The 17,957-nt window shown below is 47.1% G+C and overlaps 1 long non-coding RNA gene across 2 annotated transcripts in view; it reads left to right on the forward strand.

Annotated features, from left to right (window-relative positions):
• Nucleotides 1-12,144: 12,144 nt before the first annotated feature.
• The window catches only part of LOC112657499 (uncharacterized), a 30,534-nt gene continuing 24,721 nt past the window's right edge, over nt 12,145-17,957 (forward strand). For both annotated transcript variants that reach the window (XR_004817873.2, XR_007412666.1), the window contains exons 1-2: nt 12,145-12,711; nt 14,151-14,313. This is a non-coding gene — a long non-coding RNA (uncharacterized LOC112657499). The remainder of the gene's footprint in view (nt 12,712-14,150; nt 14,314-17,957) is intronic.

Below are 17,957 nucleotides of genomic sequence, written 5' to 3' on the forward strand. Positions count from 1 at the left end.
CTTTAGGATGTTTCTGCAGTTCGCAGAGGGAAGAAGGGAGGAGGAGGTGAGACTGGAATGTCCAAGGCTGTGAGGCTGGTGTCAGCAAAAAGATGCAAGTGTCTGGGCATCCTTGGCTCTCTTATTGCTAATTTCTGTGCAGAGATTGCCTAGGATGGATGGAGTTGGCAACACTTACCTTGTCTCCTTTCTGAGGTTCCGTCAGGGACTGATATATCCTGTGCTGATCAGGATGGCTGCCCCATTCCTCTTCCCTGTGACACCCTGTGCTCTGGACCTTTACCTGCATTTCTCGATATTTTATATTTTCCTCCTCCCATTCACAAAAGGTCTTATTTCTGTTAGGAGACCGTAAATAAATGAAACCACCTAATTGCTGCTACCTAGTTTGATTTCTCATGGTGTCCTTCGTGCTTCCCAGGTAACTTAATGCCTTACTATAGGTAAGAGAAGCACATCTGTCTGCAGAAGACCCTAAATGACTCCAGGTGTGGGCAGTTTGGGCAGCATGGAATCTGCAACAGGTAGCATTTGCTAGGCATGCCCTAATTCTGAGCTCTGCTTTTTGTATTGGGCACTGTGCTAGGTGCTGGGATAAGACATGAAGTCCCTCTTATAGAGGAATTCAGTATGTAAGGGAGTTGGGCATGTTCAAATAGTCATTATGATATTGGGTGTGCTCTGGAGCAGACCATTTGTTTAAGTTCTTATGTAAGATCAGTTAAATGAATCCATTAGACATGTTGGGCAGATTTCAGAGCTTCAGTCCAGGCCTGGGGGGTAGTGGTGGGGAGCCTGCACTTTAGTGGTCTCTAGATTCAGAATCATGTGGAAAGCTGATACTATGGTGGAGGCAGAATTCTTCGAGGCAGTTTATATTGGAACAAGCACAGTCTGTGTCTAAGTGGAATTTTCTTGGTGGAGCAGAAGCCTTGATAGCATTGTTCAATCCCACCCAAGGGTAGGGATGATCTCATATGCATTCATCCAGTTCTGGTATGGCATAGTGGCAAAACTCTGACTGGGGAATAATAAGACCTGGTTGAAGTCCTAGTTTTCTTACCGAAAGCTGGATCAATTAATTTATAACTTTAAGAAGCACCTACCATGTGCAAGGAGGTTATGGGAATCAGGCATATAGACTCCTCTCCTGATCCTAAAAACCCATAGTCAAGGTTCAAGGCAAAGGTTACATGGCCTAAAGAAGAGGAAGAATAAGTGATGAATAATTACTATCAACTTAATGGCAGGGACTGAGTTACCTATAATTATATCTTTGTTCTTTTTTTTTTTTTTTAATAGGTACTCTAGCTCCTTGCTTGGAACTAGGTACTTGCACTTGATAAATATTAGTTGACTAAGATTTTTTTTTAATTTTTTATTTTTTTATTCATGAGAGACAGAGAGAGAGAGACAGAGACAGAGACACAGGCAGAGGGAGAAGCAGGCTCCATGCAGGGAGCCCGATGTGGGACTCGATCCCGAGACTCCAGGATCAGGCCCTGGACTGAAGGCGGCACTAAACCACTGAGCCACCCGGGCTGCCCAGTTGACTAAGATTTGTCAATGAAGGGAGAGCCACTCCTGAGGGCCTTGATAAAGTGATGTTGCATCATTTGAAGAAATAATAGAAAAGTCACTCGGCTCTTTTTTTTCTTTAATATTTTATTTAGGGACACCTGGGTGGCTCAGCAGTTGAGAGTCTGCCTTGGGCTCAGGGTGTGATTCCTTCCAGGATCGCATCCCACATCAGTTTCCCTGCAGGGAGCCTGCTTCTCCCTCTACCTATGTCTCTTCTCCCTCCCTGCGAGGAGCCTGATGTGGGACTGGATCCCAGGACCCTGGGATCACAACCTGAGCCAAAGGCAGACGCTCAACCACTGAGCCACTCAGGTGCCCAGTCCCTCAGTTCTTAAATGTGTCTATAGTGCTGTAGGGTCCTTGGAGGGAAATGGGGAACTAAATGCAGATGCCATCATTAATCTGGCTCATGCCATTGGGAGACCCTTGTCCTGTCATGAGACATGAACTGCCTATGGCTTCAGCCACTTGGGGGTAGAGGCAAGTATCTTGGATCATGAACCAGAGGCCCTGGCACTGCTTCCACTTCTGCCACTTGCTAGCAAGGTGAATCTGGGGGTCAGCCCTGCCATTGCTGCATAAAGGGGATAATATCTATCCTATGTTAATACAGTAGTGCCATCGCCTCCTTATCTGCAGTTTCATTTCCTGAGGTTTCAGTTACCCGCAGTCACCTGCAGTCCAGAAGCAAGATGATCCTTCTCATGTGCCATCAGGTCAGTAGTAGCCTAATGTGCCTCACTGCTTCATCTCATCACATAGGCATTTTATCATCTCACATGATCACAAGAGGAGGGGTAAGAGAGACCACATCAAATTACTGTTATTATAGTATATTGTTATAACTGTTCTATATTATTATCAGTTACTATTGTTCATCTCTTACTGTGCCTAATTGATGAATTTTATCAGAGGTATGTGTGTATAGGAAAAATATAGTATGTACAGTTCAGTACTGTCTATGGTTTCAGGCATCCCCTGGGAGTCTTGGGACGTATCCCCTGTGGATAAGGGGGCTACTGTATAAGGAACAGAAAATTTCCAAAACAGAGCTTAAAGGATAATGTCTTCCTATTCACAAAAGCACCCTACTCAGAGGCATTCACCTTCTAAAGTATCCCTTACTCAATATTCGAAGTAACGAGGTCTAGAAAGGCTAAGTGTTTTGCAGAATAGGTTTTGAGCTGATTGTATCTTTATTTTAGAAAAAAAGATCTTTGCTCAATTGTCACCTTCTCTGTGTTTAAAATTGCCCTTTGCCCTTCCCTCTGTACGCACCCCATCTCCCTTTCCTGCTTTATTTTTCTCTGTAGCATCAACACAATTTAACATATATATCCTTAGAGATGGCTTACCTGCTGGACGTTGACTTAGGGTACATTTTAGGCTGGCACTTCAGAAGCAGAAGAATGAAAGATAGTGATTAAAGTGAGCCCTGGACATTGGAGCCTTGGGCCCTGTCTTCTGGCTGAGAAGGGATTCTGCAAGTAAAAGGATCTTGGAAGTCGGCTTAGCTGGGCTCAGCTTCTAGGTCAAGGGCAAAGCTAGTTGTAGGTAATGTTTGCAATAAGAGATCTGAGAAATAGGGCTCTTGGATTCCTTTGCTTTTGTGCGTGGTCCTGGGTTCTGTCATACTGGCGGAAGCCAAGAGGATTCTGAGGGCTCAGCTTCCCTAGAGTGAATTCTACTATGGGCTTGCCCAGTTAGGGATAAGGCTACTGTATTAAAGCTTTGGGTTTATGCAAGATGTAATGATTAATGGAAGAAGGATTATTTGCTTAGAAAAGGATTCTGGGCATTTGTGTGCTGTAGATGACAAAACCCCGGACTAAGCCTTAGCAGCCCGAGGTTCCAGTCTCGGCTTTGCAGCTAATTTCCTGGGTGACCTTTGGTCAGACACTATACTTCTCTAAAGCTGGTTTCCCTCATTTCTCTCTAGGTTGTAAGAATCGTGTGAGATTGCAGCTTTAAAAGTCTTTAAAGCCTATAAGGGAAGGAAAGAAATGACTGTTAGCATTTATGAGGTGACTCCTCTAAGAGCCAGCTACAGTGGAAGATGTTTTCATCAGGAAAATTAGCTCATTTAGTCTTCATAAGCACTTGGACCATTTTACAACCATTTTATAGATTAGGGAACTGAGGCTCAGGAGGATTTGTCTTCAGAGTGTTTCAGCAATTTTTTCAGGGTTCTGGATCTACTTACATGAGCTTCTACCTTAGATATGGGTCTTGGCCCTCAAGAGACTTTCAGGTGACCCTGCCCTGGCTGCTCCATGGGGCACCACTGCTTGTCCTGGCATGATTGTATACTGAACTTTAAGGTGAATAAGTAAATTGTTTGTGTTATTCAGTGGCATTAAAAGGGGGCTCATGAAACACAGCAGGCCTAAACAGTGTTTTCTGTGTCAGCAGCCTGTGTGGGATAGATTAGGGTGGTCCGAAGAATTGTCCAGACATCATGGATCTCACCATTTGACCTGTTAATCTCTTCTTGAAACTCTTCTCCCTTGGCTTATGTGACATACTCTCCCATTTTTCTTTGTACCATTCCGTTCCTTTTTGGTCACTTTTGATGTAGGCCCCTCCTCTACCCCTTTTATGTTATTTTAAGAGTCTCCCACTTTTTCTACTTCTCATTCAGCATTTTCTTCCTGGGTGATAGCATTCATTCCCAAGGATTCAACTCCACCAATTTCTTAGTAATTCCTACATGTCTGTCTTCAGCTCAGATTTCTTCCTTGAGCTTCCTTCCAACTCCTCTATACAAAATCTGCCTGCTGGGAGCACCTGGCTGGCTCACTCAGTAGAGCACATGACCTTTGGTCTTAGGGTTGTGAGATTGAGCCCCACGTTGAGTGTGGAGATTACTTAAAAATAAATCTTAAGGGAAAAAAAAAAACAACCTTGGGATGCCTGGGTGGCTCAGTAGTTGGGTATCTGCCTTTGGCTCAGATTTGATCCTGGGGTCCTGGGATTGAGTCCTGCATTGGGCTCCCTGCCAGGAGCCTGCTTCTCCCTCTGCCTGTCTCTGCCTCTCTCTCTGCATTGCTCATGAATAAAAAAAAAACCCAAAACTTAAAAAATCTGCTTGGTGGGTGTGTCCACCTGGATGATCCAAACAGATGTTAGGTTGATTTCTCACTTCGGACTTTTGGCTTAATTTCTAAAGCCAACTCCATTATTTTCCCACCAAATCTACTTTTTTTCTCTTTCCTAGTAGATGAATCCATTCTCTTCCCGATCACCAAGCATGGGACTTGAGTATCTTTCAACATCTTTTTCTTCAATCGTCCATATATACCACCAGTTAGGAAAGCTGATCTTAACTTCCCTTTCCTATTACCACTGTTTCTGTTCAGTTTCTAGTCATCTCTGACCTCAGCCAGCCACAGCCTCCTGTTATCCCTGCTTCCAGTTTTGTCTCTTTCCAAATCTAGCCTCTGCTGAGCCACCAAAGTAATCTCTCTGAAGCACAAATTTTACTAGCATTCCCCTGCTCAAATTCTTCCATTTCACTTGATAGCCTTCAGGGCACTGTTTCCATATGCAGAAGGTATATAGGTGGTATATATATGTAAAGGCCCTTTCTGCTCTGTCTTCTGCATAACTTTGCCTTCTGCTTAATACTATGTAACAACAATCTGCTCATAGTTCCTTGTTTATTAATTAAATGATAGTGAAATATATAATCGTCAGACCCACTAGACTCAAAGTATACCAGGCTCAAAGCTTCTAGAATAGGATACTAGGGAATCAACTTAGCTAGAGAGCCTAAAAGTTCCCCTAACTGAAGGTGTGTATAAACCCCACTGACTTTTCTGCTCTTGGTTTTGTGGTGAAGAACTCACATCCCAGCACTACCCTGGGATTCAGGAGACTTTTTTTTTTCTTTTTAAAGATTTTATTTATTTATTCATGAAAGAGACAGAGACACAGGCAGAGGGAGAAGCAGGCTCCATGCAGGGAGCCTGATGTGGGACTCGATCCCAGGACTCCAGGATCAGGTCCTGGGCTGAAGGTGGCACTAAACCGCTGAGCCACCCGTGCTGCCCCAGGATTCAGGAGACTTAGACCTAGTCTTGAGTCTTTCGCATCTCATCTCTAGGCCGAGAATCAGTGAGTGAGTAAGGCAGTTAGGAGAATGGGCTCTGGAGCCCAGGCTACCTGATTGGAACTCCATCTACTCCTCTCAATAGCTAACCTCTTCTTGCCTCATTTTCTCCATCTGTAAAATGGGTGTAATGATAGTCCCTATCTCAGAACTGTTTAATTAGATGAGTTAATTTAGTGCCTGATATAGAGGAAGTGCTTAAGTAAATGTTAGTTTCTATTATTATTGTTACTGTTGAAGGAAATCTAACTGGCTTTGATAGACCTCCAGATGACAGACAATTATGAGCTTAACCTAGTGGAAGAACCAGGGCTCCGTTAGTTCCTATTCCTCGGATTCAGTTATGTCTGAGTAACTCAGTCTTCCTGTCTATGGAATGGGCAGTAATAATGCTTGCTTTTAGCAAATTTCCAAAAAAAGTGGAAGAGCCAAAGAAGAAAGAGAAAGAACAGAGGCAAAAGAAGACCTAAGGAGTATGTTCTCCATCTCTTTTTGCTTCTTCCACCTAGATGCCTTTACACCTCTGCTTCCAGAGCCCTTCCAGAGCCCTCATCTTGCTCCTAGAACCCTGGGACAACCATGATACCCCTTTTTGCTGCTGGTTTGTTTCCATTGTTCCAAGCTTCTATCCTAGAGGATCCAGGAACCTCTGTGCTATGATTTGACTGATGGTGGTTGTGTCATCCCTTTGGGAACATCTTAATAGTCGCCCTTCCCAGATGGCAGAATTGCTCCAAGGAGTAGTGCCCTTTGGTGATCAGAATGTTGAGTCCCCTTCAGTTCTGTCCATTAGAGCCTATCTGCACAATAGTCAGGTCAACACCTGACAGGTCTGGTACTTGGAAGTACTCCAGCTGAGCTGAGGCCTAGGCCACTCCCCTGGCTTATGCTAGATTTCCCCATATGAAATGGACAGAGGAAGATAATTCCATCAGTCTAGAAATGCTCATTTTATCTCTTTACTTTCCAAGGTAATATATATAAACTTAGCACCTGAGGTGCCTGGGTGGCTCAGTCAGTTAAGTGTCTGCCTTCGGCTCAGGTCACAATCCTGGAGTCCTGGGATTGAGTCCTGCATCGGGCTCCCTGCTTAGTGGAGAATCTGCTTCTCCCTCTGCCCCTGCCCCATTCATGCACCCCTTCTCTCTCTCTCTCTCTCTCTCTCTCCAATAAATAAAGAAAATATTTAAAAATAAATAAATAAACTTAGCACCTAATTGCCAAAAAAGCTGTCAAAAGATGCAGAGTCAGGACACTCTGGGACATGGCCTTACCCGTGAGACATGCTTCACCTTAGCTCCACACTGCCACTCTCTACTTCCTCGGTGTTTTTCCAGATTTCTCCAATGGCTGTTTTAAATTTGTAGCTCTGATGGAAAGAAAACGGCAAGATCACTGCACAGATGCATTTCTTTTGGTCCTATTCCTAGGCAGAGCCACTGGCATTCTACCTACTGGCATTAGGTAGAATCAGAGAAGAGACAGCAGTAAGGCTCACATAATAAGTCCGCTAGCTCTCTATCCACCCCAATACTCACAATGTGGCCCAAATAACACTTTATCATTACAGTCACCTTAGAGATTGGGGAAAGTCTTTAAAAATGCGTATTTCTGGGTCCTTCCTCATTTAATTGAATCACTCTGGAAGGCAATCTGGGAGTGTTATAAGCTTATTGAGTGAGTCTCATACTTACTCAGTTGGAGAATCACGGTGTTAGAGGTTGGGCTTTTAAGTCTGGGATGGCCTGGAGTGGGACACTGACATTTGGAGGAGGGTTAAGTGACCTGATTGAGTTCAAGTCTGGCAGGTGCTTGGGGTTCAGCAGTAAACATCCCACTTAAATAGCTGGGTTTTCTTGAGTGGCATGTTCTTCAGGCTGTGATGGGGATGGAGGAGGATGTGGGGCATCCACCAGCCATCCTGCCAGAAGGTGGAGAGTACTGAAATAGTAATGTATCTCTCCCTGCCCCCAGCCCCAAATGCAGAAGTAGTCAGATGGGTCTGACCAAAACACGAAGGATTCTAACGTTAGCTTCATTTGTTCAGCAAATATTTATTGAGCATCTACCTTCTATGTGTCAGGCATTGTTATTGATACATTCGTGAAAAAAGTAAATATCCCTACTCTGGTAGAGTTTACATGCCAAGGTAAGAAATGGAAAATAAACAATAAACACCATATAAATAAGTCAATTATATGTTAGAAGGTAATGGATGCAGTAGAAGAAAAGAGTAGATAGAGCAGAGTAAAGGAGCTGGGTCTGGAAAAGCGTTAGTACTAAATTGGGTGGTCAGGTAGGGCTCCTGGGCAAAGAGTGGGAGGAGGGCAGGGAACTGGCTATGCATCTGTTTGGGAGATGCACACCAGCACAGAGAACAGATAATGCAAAGGCCCTGGGGTGTAGAGTAGATCTGGCGTAGCCTTAAATCTGGGGCTCAAGGCTTAGCCTTAAGTCTGGGGCTCTATTTTCCTAGAAAACTTACTCCCATGACACTAATTCTGTGAGGGCGCTCAGGACCTAAATGAAATACAACATGGGACGCCTAGGTAGCTCAGTGGCTGAGCGCCTGCCTTCAGCCCAAGATGTGATTCTGAAGTCCTGGAATCAAGTCCCACATTGGGCTCCCTATAGGGAGCCTGCTTCTTCCTCTGCCTGTGTCTCTGCCTCTCTCTCTCTCTCTCTCTCTCTCTGTCTCTCATGAATAAATAAAAATCTTTAAAAAGAAAATAAATAAAAAAATACAACAGTAGCATTAGAAGACATGCTAAGCGGCTGTATTAGAGAAGGTTAGTGCTGGCCTGAAGTTTAGAAACCTTCCCTTCTCTTTTTTTTTTTCCTTCCCTTCTCTTTAATGTGAATATGGGGCAGTGAAGTGCCATTGAAAGCATGCCAGAGATAGGACTAGACTATAGGCCCCCTTCCTGTTCACCAGTGTGAGATTTTTCTGGGCAGTTTTATTTAAGATTAACCCTCCAGAGGGACATGTCAGGACAGAGCCAAAAGGGTCAAAGTAGGCTGGTTTAATTGGGGACTGTAGAAGTGGTGGACTCTCAGGACTTAATCTTCTCCAAGGTTTCTAGGCCCCTTTGCTTTTCTCTCTGCCTCGTTTCCCTGCCTACTCCCCATCCAGTGCCATCACTAACCAGTCTCTCCCTCTTTGCTGCTGGTGGGAGGCTTGGAGAGTGGTTGTCAAGCAGAGTGATGGTTCTAGAAGACAATATACAGTTTATCAATATTGAATTTTGTAGCTCACCTCTGCCGCCACTGTTATAGGGAGCTGGCCAGGCTTGGCAATGTTATTTGATAGTAGAATAATCATCATTTTTATCACAGCTCTGGAGAGCCTCTGCTACTGACAGTGGCTCAGTGCCTGGGTGTTAGAGAGGTAAAACAGACTCTAGAGGAGAAAGTGAAGCGAAATCCCTGACCCTGGAGAGCTGGATTTTGGCCTCTGTCACTGACCACTGAGAGGGGGTAATTTAGCAAAGATGCCACCCAATAATAAAAGCAGCCCTGAAATATTTTCTTTAAAAAATGTGTCCTGTGGGAACATCTAAGTTTACCTCTGGCTCTCTAGTTGAGTAGCTGAGTCTACTCTGTCCTCCCTCTGTTGGATGGTTCCTCAGCTAGAGGTGGAGATAGCAGATGGACAGTGGGTCATACTCTGAAGTGGCTTTGTCAGCCCAGTGCCAGAGTGCTATCCTGTCAGAAGCATGGCAAGGAAGGAGGAGATGGGGTCAGCTGATACATTCCTAGACTTTTAGATATCCAAAGGAAAGACCGCATCATTCCTAGGTATTTGGATGTAAATCTCTTTGGTAAATCCAACTTGTATTTCAAAACTATTCTCCCTTTAAAATGGGGTGGTGGGGATCCCTGGGTGGTGCAGCGGTTTGGCGCCTGCCTTTGGCCCAGGGCGCGATCCTGGAGACCCGGGATCGAATCCCACATCGGGCTCCCGGTGCATGGAGCCTGCTTCTCCCTCTGCCTGTGTCTCTGCCTCTCTCTCTTTCTCTCTGTGTGACTATCATAAATAAATAAAAAATAAATAAATAAATAAATAAATAAATAAATAAATAAATAAATGGGGTGGTGAGTTATGTTGTGAAGAGAGTAGTCATTCTTGTGAAGTTATCAGGGGTTACACAGGGGGAACGTGGGTATTAAGTGGGTCTGGCTCACACAATAGGACCCAGAAAGCAAAAACAATTCAGTAATGTTCTTCAACTTTGAAATAAGCTAAACTTCACCTTTCTCCATTGTTTCTAGTTCCCCAAATGGCCTTGTAAGAAAAGTGGGGTTCACAGTGTGGTGGAAAGATAGATGTTCAGAAGCTCAGAGAGATTGTGGGTCCTGGCAGGTCTCTGAAGCTGGCTCCAGAGCCTCCTCAGAAGTGAGTCAGGTGTCCCTCCAGCTTGAAGACAGCCTATCCTCTTGAGGACTCTGATGGAGAGGTTAAGGGACCTCAGGGACTCCAGACGCCAGTGAGGACAGGCAAAAGGAAGATTACTAGGAATACAGCAAGAGATGTCCCTGGAGACATTTTTGGTTTCTTGACCAAAATGAGATTAAGATCTTGAGGGGGTAGAAGCTTTGGTTTGAAACCAATTGTATATTGTGTAGGGCAGGAATGGGGGCACCCTAGAAGACAAGTTCTGGATCTAGGGTATCAGAAACACTTGGAGCTTTTGTAAAACATGAACTCCTGCTCCCATGCCCACTTCCACAGGAAGACAGAATAGACTCTCCAGAGGCAGGGAAAGGCTGCAGGATTTCAAAAGTGGAGGTCAAGACAGAGGACAGCGGTGGAAAAGAGCAGGCCCAGGCCTTAGTCCACAGAGGGAAGGGGTCTGTGTAAAGCTCTTTAAGAGCATAGGTAACTGATAAATCCCATGTCAGCCTGGTCCCAGACTTTAAGTCCTCGCCTATTCTAGGGGTCAGGAAATCCCGGTCCTGATGTCAGTGCTATCATGTAGTGGCTCTGTGACCTTGGTCAAATCACTTCACCTTTCTGAGTCTCAGTTGCTTCTACTGTAAAATCAAGGAATGGTTGCTAAGCTCTCTCTCCAGCTCTGAAATTATAGGTCTGTGGTTCTAAAGATTGTTATGGCTGGTTATTCCATTCAGAAGACCAGAGCCTGGGTGCTAGTCCTTTGTTTGTGGACTGTTAGGATTCAGCTGACCTGGGGCCAGCTAGCCTTTCTGCCAGCTTCCAGGCCAGAACCACACCTGATCACTTAAGAGAGTTTCCCCAAAGTGGAACACTGCTTCTGTGTGAATAAAATTAATGAAATTAGAAAATATAAAAATGAGGGTTCCATGGCCCAATGAGTTTGAGTATCTGTGGCTTAAACACATTCAACATTTTCTTTTTTTCACAGAACTTCTCAGAACCTTCACACATCCGTATGCATTTTGAATCTCTCAGAGGGAGAATAAACAGAATTTCACAAAAAAATCGGATCATGGGATCCATTTTTCTAAGGAGCAGCCCATCAGATTAGTGTTTCATAGAACACCCACAAAAAGAAGTTTCCCTATACTGGCTCTCTCTTTCTCTAAAACTAGTAACAATTGCAAGTTAAGTGGCCCTTACTCACTTTTTCCCAAAGTCTTGACTTTCAAGGTGGGTAGGAGTGTTTCCATTCTTCTACTCTGGAATCCTGAAGGCAGATGATCTTTTGTCACAGTCTCCCTAGCGTAGCCTTGCAGGCAGTGCCAATGATTTTTGTTAATTGCTATTGAATTCCCATTGAATTGACACCCCTCACAGTTCCCCATATGAGTCCCCCATGCCTCCCTGCAGCAGATGCTCACAGATTGCCCCTTCACCTTGATAGAGAGGTGGAGAAAGACAAGTCAACACGGGCTTCGGGCTTCTCTGAGCCCAGAGCTTCCTCTCGGGGACCTGGTCTAAGGATCACTGTGGCTGGATTGACAGATAACAGCTGTTGACTCTGGTTTGGGGTTAATTTTCTATAAGATATAGGAAAAAAGCTGCTGGAATCCCCCACCTAAGGAGTACATACTTCGTGGGATGGAAGGTAAGCTTGGGGATGTGGAATTGGCCATCTTATTTGGGCATTAAAGGCTGGGTTGCACTCCCTTGGACTCTGTTTTTACACCCCATTTTCCACACTCATGTCTTATCACTCTGCCCTCTTTATCCTTCATCCTTCTTTTGGGGTCTTTCCATCTCCTTCCTGCTCTTCTAAGCAGACAGGCTCTCCTTCCTCTTCCCCCATCCCAATCTCCCAGTCCCCTCTTCACACCCCCGCTGCCCTCCCAGCCTGGCAGCCTGCCCTGTAGGAATGTTAATTAGCATTCACGATTTAATTAATTCAGTAGCTAATTAATGATGGGGGGGTGGAGAGCTGGGGTGCAGAGGAGCGGGGGGGGGGGGCTGGAGGTGGCAAGGAGAAAGAGTGGAGGCTGCAGAAGGCATTGCAGATGGCTGTGTGGTGGCTGGCACCGTGCCCACCGCTATGGATGCAGACACGCGCACGCACACGTACACACACGCCAAAAAAAAGGAAAGGGTGATTGAGGAATAAAATCAAAAGCAGGGAGAGAAGGGCACAAGGGCCCTGGGAACTGGGGGTGGGGAAGGCTCTAGATCTATTTGAATCTGCTCCGGAAGTGGAAGAGGAGGAAAAAAAAGAAACCACTACAGGCAGCAGAGAGAAGAGAGCTCTCCGGATACCCCACTCCACCCCCACCCCACCCCAGCCACCCCTCCTCCTTGGCATGGGATTCATGGGCACCAGCTGAGGACAGGGTCCCCTCCCACTGCTTGCCATAAATATTGGCACTGAGGACCCAGACTTAGAAGGACAGGACATTCCCAAAGAAAATTGTGGGGTTTTTTTAAGTTGCTTTTTAAAATATATATGTATATATATATATATATATATTTAAAACATTGCACCCATTTTGGTATGAGGGCGAAGGCGAGTGAAAGAAGGTGACCGAGCCAGGAGGAGAGAGCACAGATGGCTTGGTGGTGGTATGGTGTGGTGAGTTGTGGGAAGGAGGAGAGGGGGTCTGGCAGAGGTTGGGGGTGGGCAGAATGAGGACCCTGTTTTCTTTTTGGTTTGCTGTGGATGAAGGAGAGAGAGAGAAAGAGAGGGAAAGGGGGTGGGGAGAGAAGCGAGACAGATGGCAGAGTGGAGAGGCGGCAGCCAGTGCCGGCACTGCCCAGCCTGGGCGGACCCAGCTCCCCCCACCCCCCCCACCCCCGCCTGCCAGCTTTCCAAATGCCACCCTTCCCCCATCCTCCCCTCTCCCCATCCCCCTAGCTTGGCACTGATCTCCGAGAGAGAGGGAGGGAGGCTGGGCAAAGAGCATCTGTTCCTTCCATTCTCCCAGTTCTATCGGCTGCCAACCTAAGGCCATCGTCTGCCTCCATCATCCCTCCACCCGCCTGCCCGCCCGCCTACCCACCCAATCCCAAACGGGTGCTGGATCAGGTGCCGAATCTGGCTGCCTCCTCGGGTAGACCCGTCACTATGCATTGCTGTGTGTCTGCCACCGCTGCCTGGCACTCATGGGGCCGTGTGTGTGTGTGTGTGGTGTGTGTGTGTGTGTGTGTGTGTGTGTGTGCGTGTACATGTACGCATAAGCGCATGCTGTATGTGAGCCTCCTGGGCATGGGTGGGGGTTGGCACTGCGGTTGCCAATCTAGTGTCCAACCAGAAGGACAGAGGGATAGAGTGGAAGAAGGAGGGGAGAGGTTTGGGGCCTGGGAGGGCAGAACAGGGCGCATGAGTTGCTTCATGCTGCCTGCTTACAGGCATTGGCACTGCAGCTGCCACCCTTGTGCCCGCGGAGATGGGAGGAGGCGATTGGGGAGGGGGGGTGGCAGTAGGAGTCCTAGTGCTCTGACAGGAAGGATTGCTACCCGGGGGCCATTGGCATCACACCCGTCAGGCTGGTGCCCTGAGCTGGGGCAGTGGGAGCAGGGGCCCCAGGAGGCAGAGAGGAGGGACAGGGGTATGTCAATGATTCCTTGTCCCTCTGGAGCTTAGCTCTGAGAAACGGTTGGACTATGAGATAGTTAGCCTTCTTCCAGTCTGGGAAAGTAAAGTGGTGGAAAGACTGGCCAGGGAAGTGCCAAGAAATTGTCTAAGAGCCAGGAGAAGGGATTGTGCCACTGCTCCCTGGGGAGAGCTCCTCAGGGCTGTCAGTCTGGCCCTTTGTGAAAAGCAAGGGGTGCCGGTGTGAGGCATGGATGCTGGCACTCCCTAAAGAGCCTGGCACAGGATGTGGCATTGTGTGGAATGGAGGAGGGTGGTAGTGCCTCTTGCCAATCTGGTTGAGAAGATTTCTGTGCCAGGGGTGAGAAGGACAGTAAGGTGTGTGTGTGTGTGTGTGTGTGTGTGTGTGTGTGTATGAGAGTGAGTTGTTTGAGAGGATAGACTTTTTCTGCCAGGACCTCCTTCCTGTTCCCTCTTAGACTGGAGAGTGGAACAACAGACGGAGAGAGGCGTGAGGACACAAAGGAGGAAGCGCGGCCATTGCCAAGACCCCAAGGAAGAAGGATGGAGAGCGCTGGCAGTCCTGTCTGGCCCCCGGCCAGTTTCCTGCTGAAGATGGCCAAATCCTCTTGCCTGGTCTGTGTATGTCACTGGGCCAGTGTGGTGGGGGTGGGGGTGGGGCTTGCTTGCTAAGCTGGGATCTGGAATGGGAAGGGCACTTTTCTATGGATCCCATTTGGACTTTCCACTCTAACAAGTGAGGTATCTGATTTTCTCCCTGGTGCCTTCCTCTCCTCCCTCCCTCTCCCCTCCACCCCTCTTTCATCTCTCTATCACCATCTGGGTCCTACTGCTTGGCACCCAACCAACTAGATGCTGCCACGCTTGGCAGTGCTGCACTGGCACGTGAACAGTGTCTCAGATCCTGGCACTGCGGCAAACCCAAAGCCGCCAAACATGCTCACGACCGCCACTTGGCGGCAGAGAGAGGGGGGGTGGTGCACATGGGCATGCCCGGCATCAGGCAGAGCTCTGTGCTGGGGAGTGGCATGAGAAGGAACCCCCAACAGCCTGCTGCATCGGTACTCTCCAGCCAACCCCAACTAGACACCCACCTCCCTCCTACCTCACTGTCCCCAAGAAAGGGATTTAGCTGCTACCATACTCAGTGCTTGAGCAGCTATCTCAAGGGAAGCTGGAACACAGAGGGACAAGGGCACAGGCAAGAAGCCAAGTCTGGGGCTCCAGGCCAGTGGTCTATAACACCTCCCTGGACAGTGAGGACAGAAAAAATACCAGCAGGGTGAATGAGAGCTGTAGAGAGGCCAGCCAGCTATGTTGTCACAAAACTGGTGTCAGAAGAGATTGGAAGAGAAATAGGAAGGAGGGACCCTCAGGCCTTGCTTTTGGGTATGGGGTGGTTTGTGCCTGTATGTATTTCATCTGCCTTGTGATTGGCTGAGCTATGGTTGAGATGAATCAGTTCTTTCTCCCTTGTTAAAAGGCCCATATTCAATAATAGTCCTAGAAAAATGAAGAGGTTGCTCTAGGCCTAGAGAGGTAGGCAGATACAAGAAAGATAAAGTCTTGTCCTTCCAAAAATACTATTTGGGGAGATTCAGTGTTTAGAAATTTCTCAGTGGTACCCCAGTTAGGTAGAATTTGGATAAATGTCCATGTCTTTGAAATCCATCCCTGGAAGGGAAACCACAGATCAGCAATGAGCCCTCATAAAGAGGAAGGCTTCTAGCAGGAGCGTCCCCAGCATCTGTGGTGACACAGACAACCCCTGTGACTCCAGAAGCAATGCCTCAAAACTGGGCCTTGGGCCTTCATCTGGAAGAACTTCTAGTAGGTTGGGCTTTCCTTGCTTTCTAGGTAGCTAGAAGCTGTGGATTAGTAACTAGGAAGAGATTCAGGTAGATTTGGCTGGGTGATGTTGAGGGAGGCTGGATGGCTCTGATGGAAGATAGGACCTGCCCAGAGGAAAGCCGAGCCATTGCCATGCTGGACTGAGCTGCTTAGGGTTGGGGCAGTTCTGGTTTCAGCCTTTATGGAAGTGGATGCCAGCTTCAGAAGAAGGGAGATGATCCCCACAGCAGAGGAAAAAGCAGGGAGACACTCAGTGAGATGGGTGAGTGGACAATGTTTCTTTTCTTCTGTTCAAGAATAGCCAACTTAAGCAGAAGACACAGTCAGATTTCCCAGATGTTGGAGGTGGGAGTGACAGCAGGGTAATCTGAGGTGATGCTAGGCCCTGGTGGTACCCCCTGGTGTAACAGGGTTGAGCCCTGGGTGCTGGAGAGTTAGGGGAAGGTCACAGATGTATAGGGGCTGAGTAGCCCAAATCGGGTTCTTCAACTCCAGAGAGCATGGAATCACTTCAGGAGTTTCTCATTCAGCTAATTGAAAGTGTGGTTCAGAAGTATGCATTTAAAAAAAAAAAAGGAAGAAGAAGAAGAAGTGTGCATTTTTAGCCATCACTCAGGTGACTACAATGCAGGTAGACAGAACTTTGAGAAAATGTTCTAAGAGTCAGCTATAGGAGAGTTAACCTAGTCTAGATTTCTCAAGGCCTTTTCTATCTTCTTCCCCAACTACATGCATGTCTTTATGCTGCCATGCCTGTGATATGTGTGTTGTGGGACGTGTGTAAATGTGTTTTGAGTGGGAACAGCAGGAGGAATAGGACAGATTGTGAGGTCAAATCAGGCAGATTTATCTGGTTAGAACCATGCTTCTCATTGGCAGTAGTTATCACAGGAGAGTCCCTTGGGGAACACTTCTAAACTCTGATGGTTGGCTGCCCTATGTTTCTGAAACCACCCCTGAGACCCACTAGGTTAGGAGCATGGCCAGGAGATGGCTCTCTCTGGTCCAGTAAGATGTGTGTAAATTCTATGGCTCAGTACAGGATGAGTCCTAATTCTACTTCTTGGAAACAGGTCTGGGTCCTGGGTAGTGGAAGGAGAGGTCAGCAGAATACAGGGCATAGCCTACTGCAGATACCCAGCAAGATGCAAATGATGCTGCCGTTTGAGCACTTGGTGGGAATGAGCACAGTGTGTGCCGTTCAAATCCAGTTTAAAAGACATGGTACAATGTTGGATGTCGGGGCAGGATTGTCGATGTGGGGCATGGTAAGCTCCTACTAATTACCTGTTTCAGCCATTGTTTGTGTAAAAGCGTGTGTGGTGGTTGGGTAGGATTAAGAGTCAACCTCAGGGGGCTCCTGGCAGGCTCAGTGGTGGAGCATCCAACTTTTGAACTTGGGGTCATGAGTTTGAGCCCACGTTGAGTGTAGAGATTACTTAAAAAAAAAAAATGTCAGTCCCAGGTCACCTTCCCCCATCACCTTCCTTCTGGTTCACTTATAATCAGCCTGCTTCCCTGCTATATTCTAGCCAGACACCTCTCTATGGCTGAGAGCTGCAGGAAGCACCAGGCTCAAACTACTGACAGGAAATCATGGCCTTTACCCCTTGTTTATCCTTTGTATAGAAGGTCGTCTGGGTTGTCTGTATGATGGAGAATAACAGGGCCAGTCCTCACCCAATTTTATGTTCTCTCATAAAGTGTAGTCTCGCCCTGGCAGCTTTCCCTAGGGATTGCTTCCCATCTCTCCCCAGACTTGGTAAGCCATGGTCTAGATCTTCTATGAATGTTCTCTGTCTGGCTTTTCTTTCCTCTGCCCTTTTCACAGTGTTTCCAAGCTATACTCCTACAGACTGGGTCTGTAGCCCTTCTTGTTGTGGCAAGGGACTTCTTGGCATTCGAGCGTTTCTTCCTTAGTCCTCCAGGACATCCTCAGGGCTTGCAAGTTTCTCACTAGGTGCTTCCAGCTGGTGGTTAGAGCTTCCCATAGCAACCTAGAGAGAAAACAGCTCTTCCTCGGTGCCTACCCATCCTATAACAGAGTCTCAGCCCAGTTTATTTGTGCTTCTTGAAGTTTTCCCTACAGTTTCCTTCTGGTTTTTATTTTTATTTTTATTTTTTAGATTTTATTTACTCACGCGAGACACACACACACACACAGAGACAGAGAGAGACAGAGAGAGAGAGAGAGAGAGAGAGAGAGAGAGAGAGGGGCAGAGACACAGGCAGAGGGAGGAGCAGGCTCCATGCAGGGAGCCCGATGTGGGACTAGATCCCGGGTCTCCAGGATCATGCCCTGTGCCAAAGGCAGGCACTAAACCACTGAGCCACCCAGGGATCCCCTGGTTTCTCTTTTACCTCTCCTGCTGATAGTGTCACAATGCAGAGGAATGTAAGGTCCTTCCCCCATG

Source organism: Canis lupus, chromosome 8 (assembly GCF_003254725.2).
Source record: "Canis lupus dingo isolate Sandy chromosome 8, ASM325472v2, whole genome shotgun sequence".
NCBI lineage: Eukaryota > Metazoa > Chordata > Mammalia > Carnivora > Canidae > Canis > Canis lupus.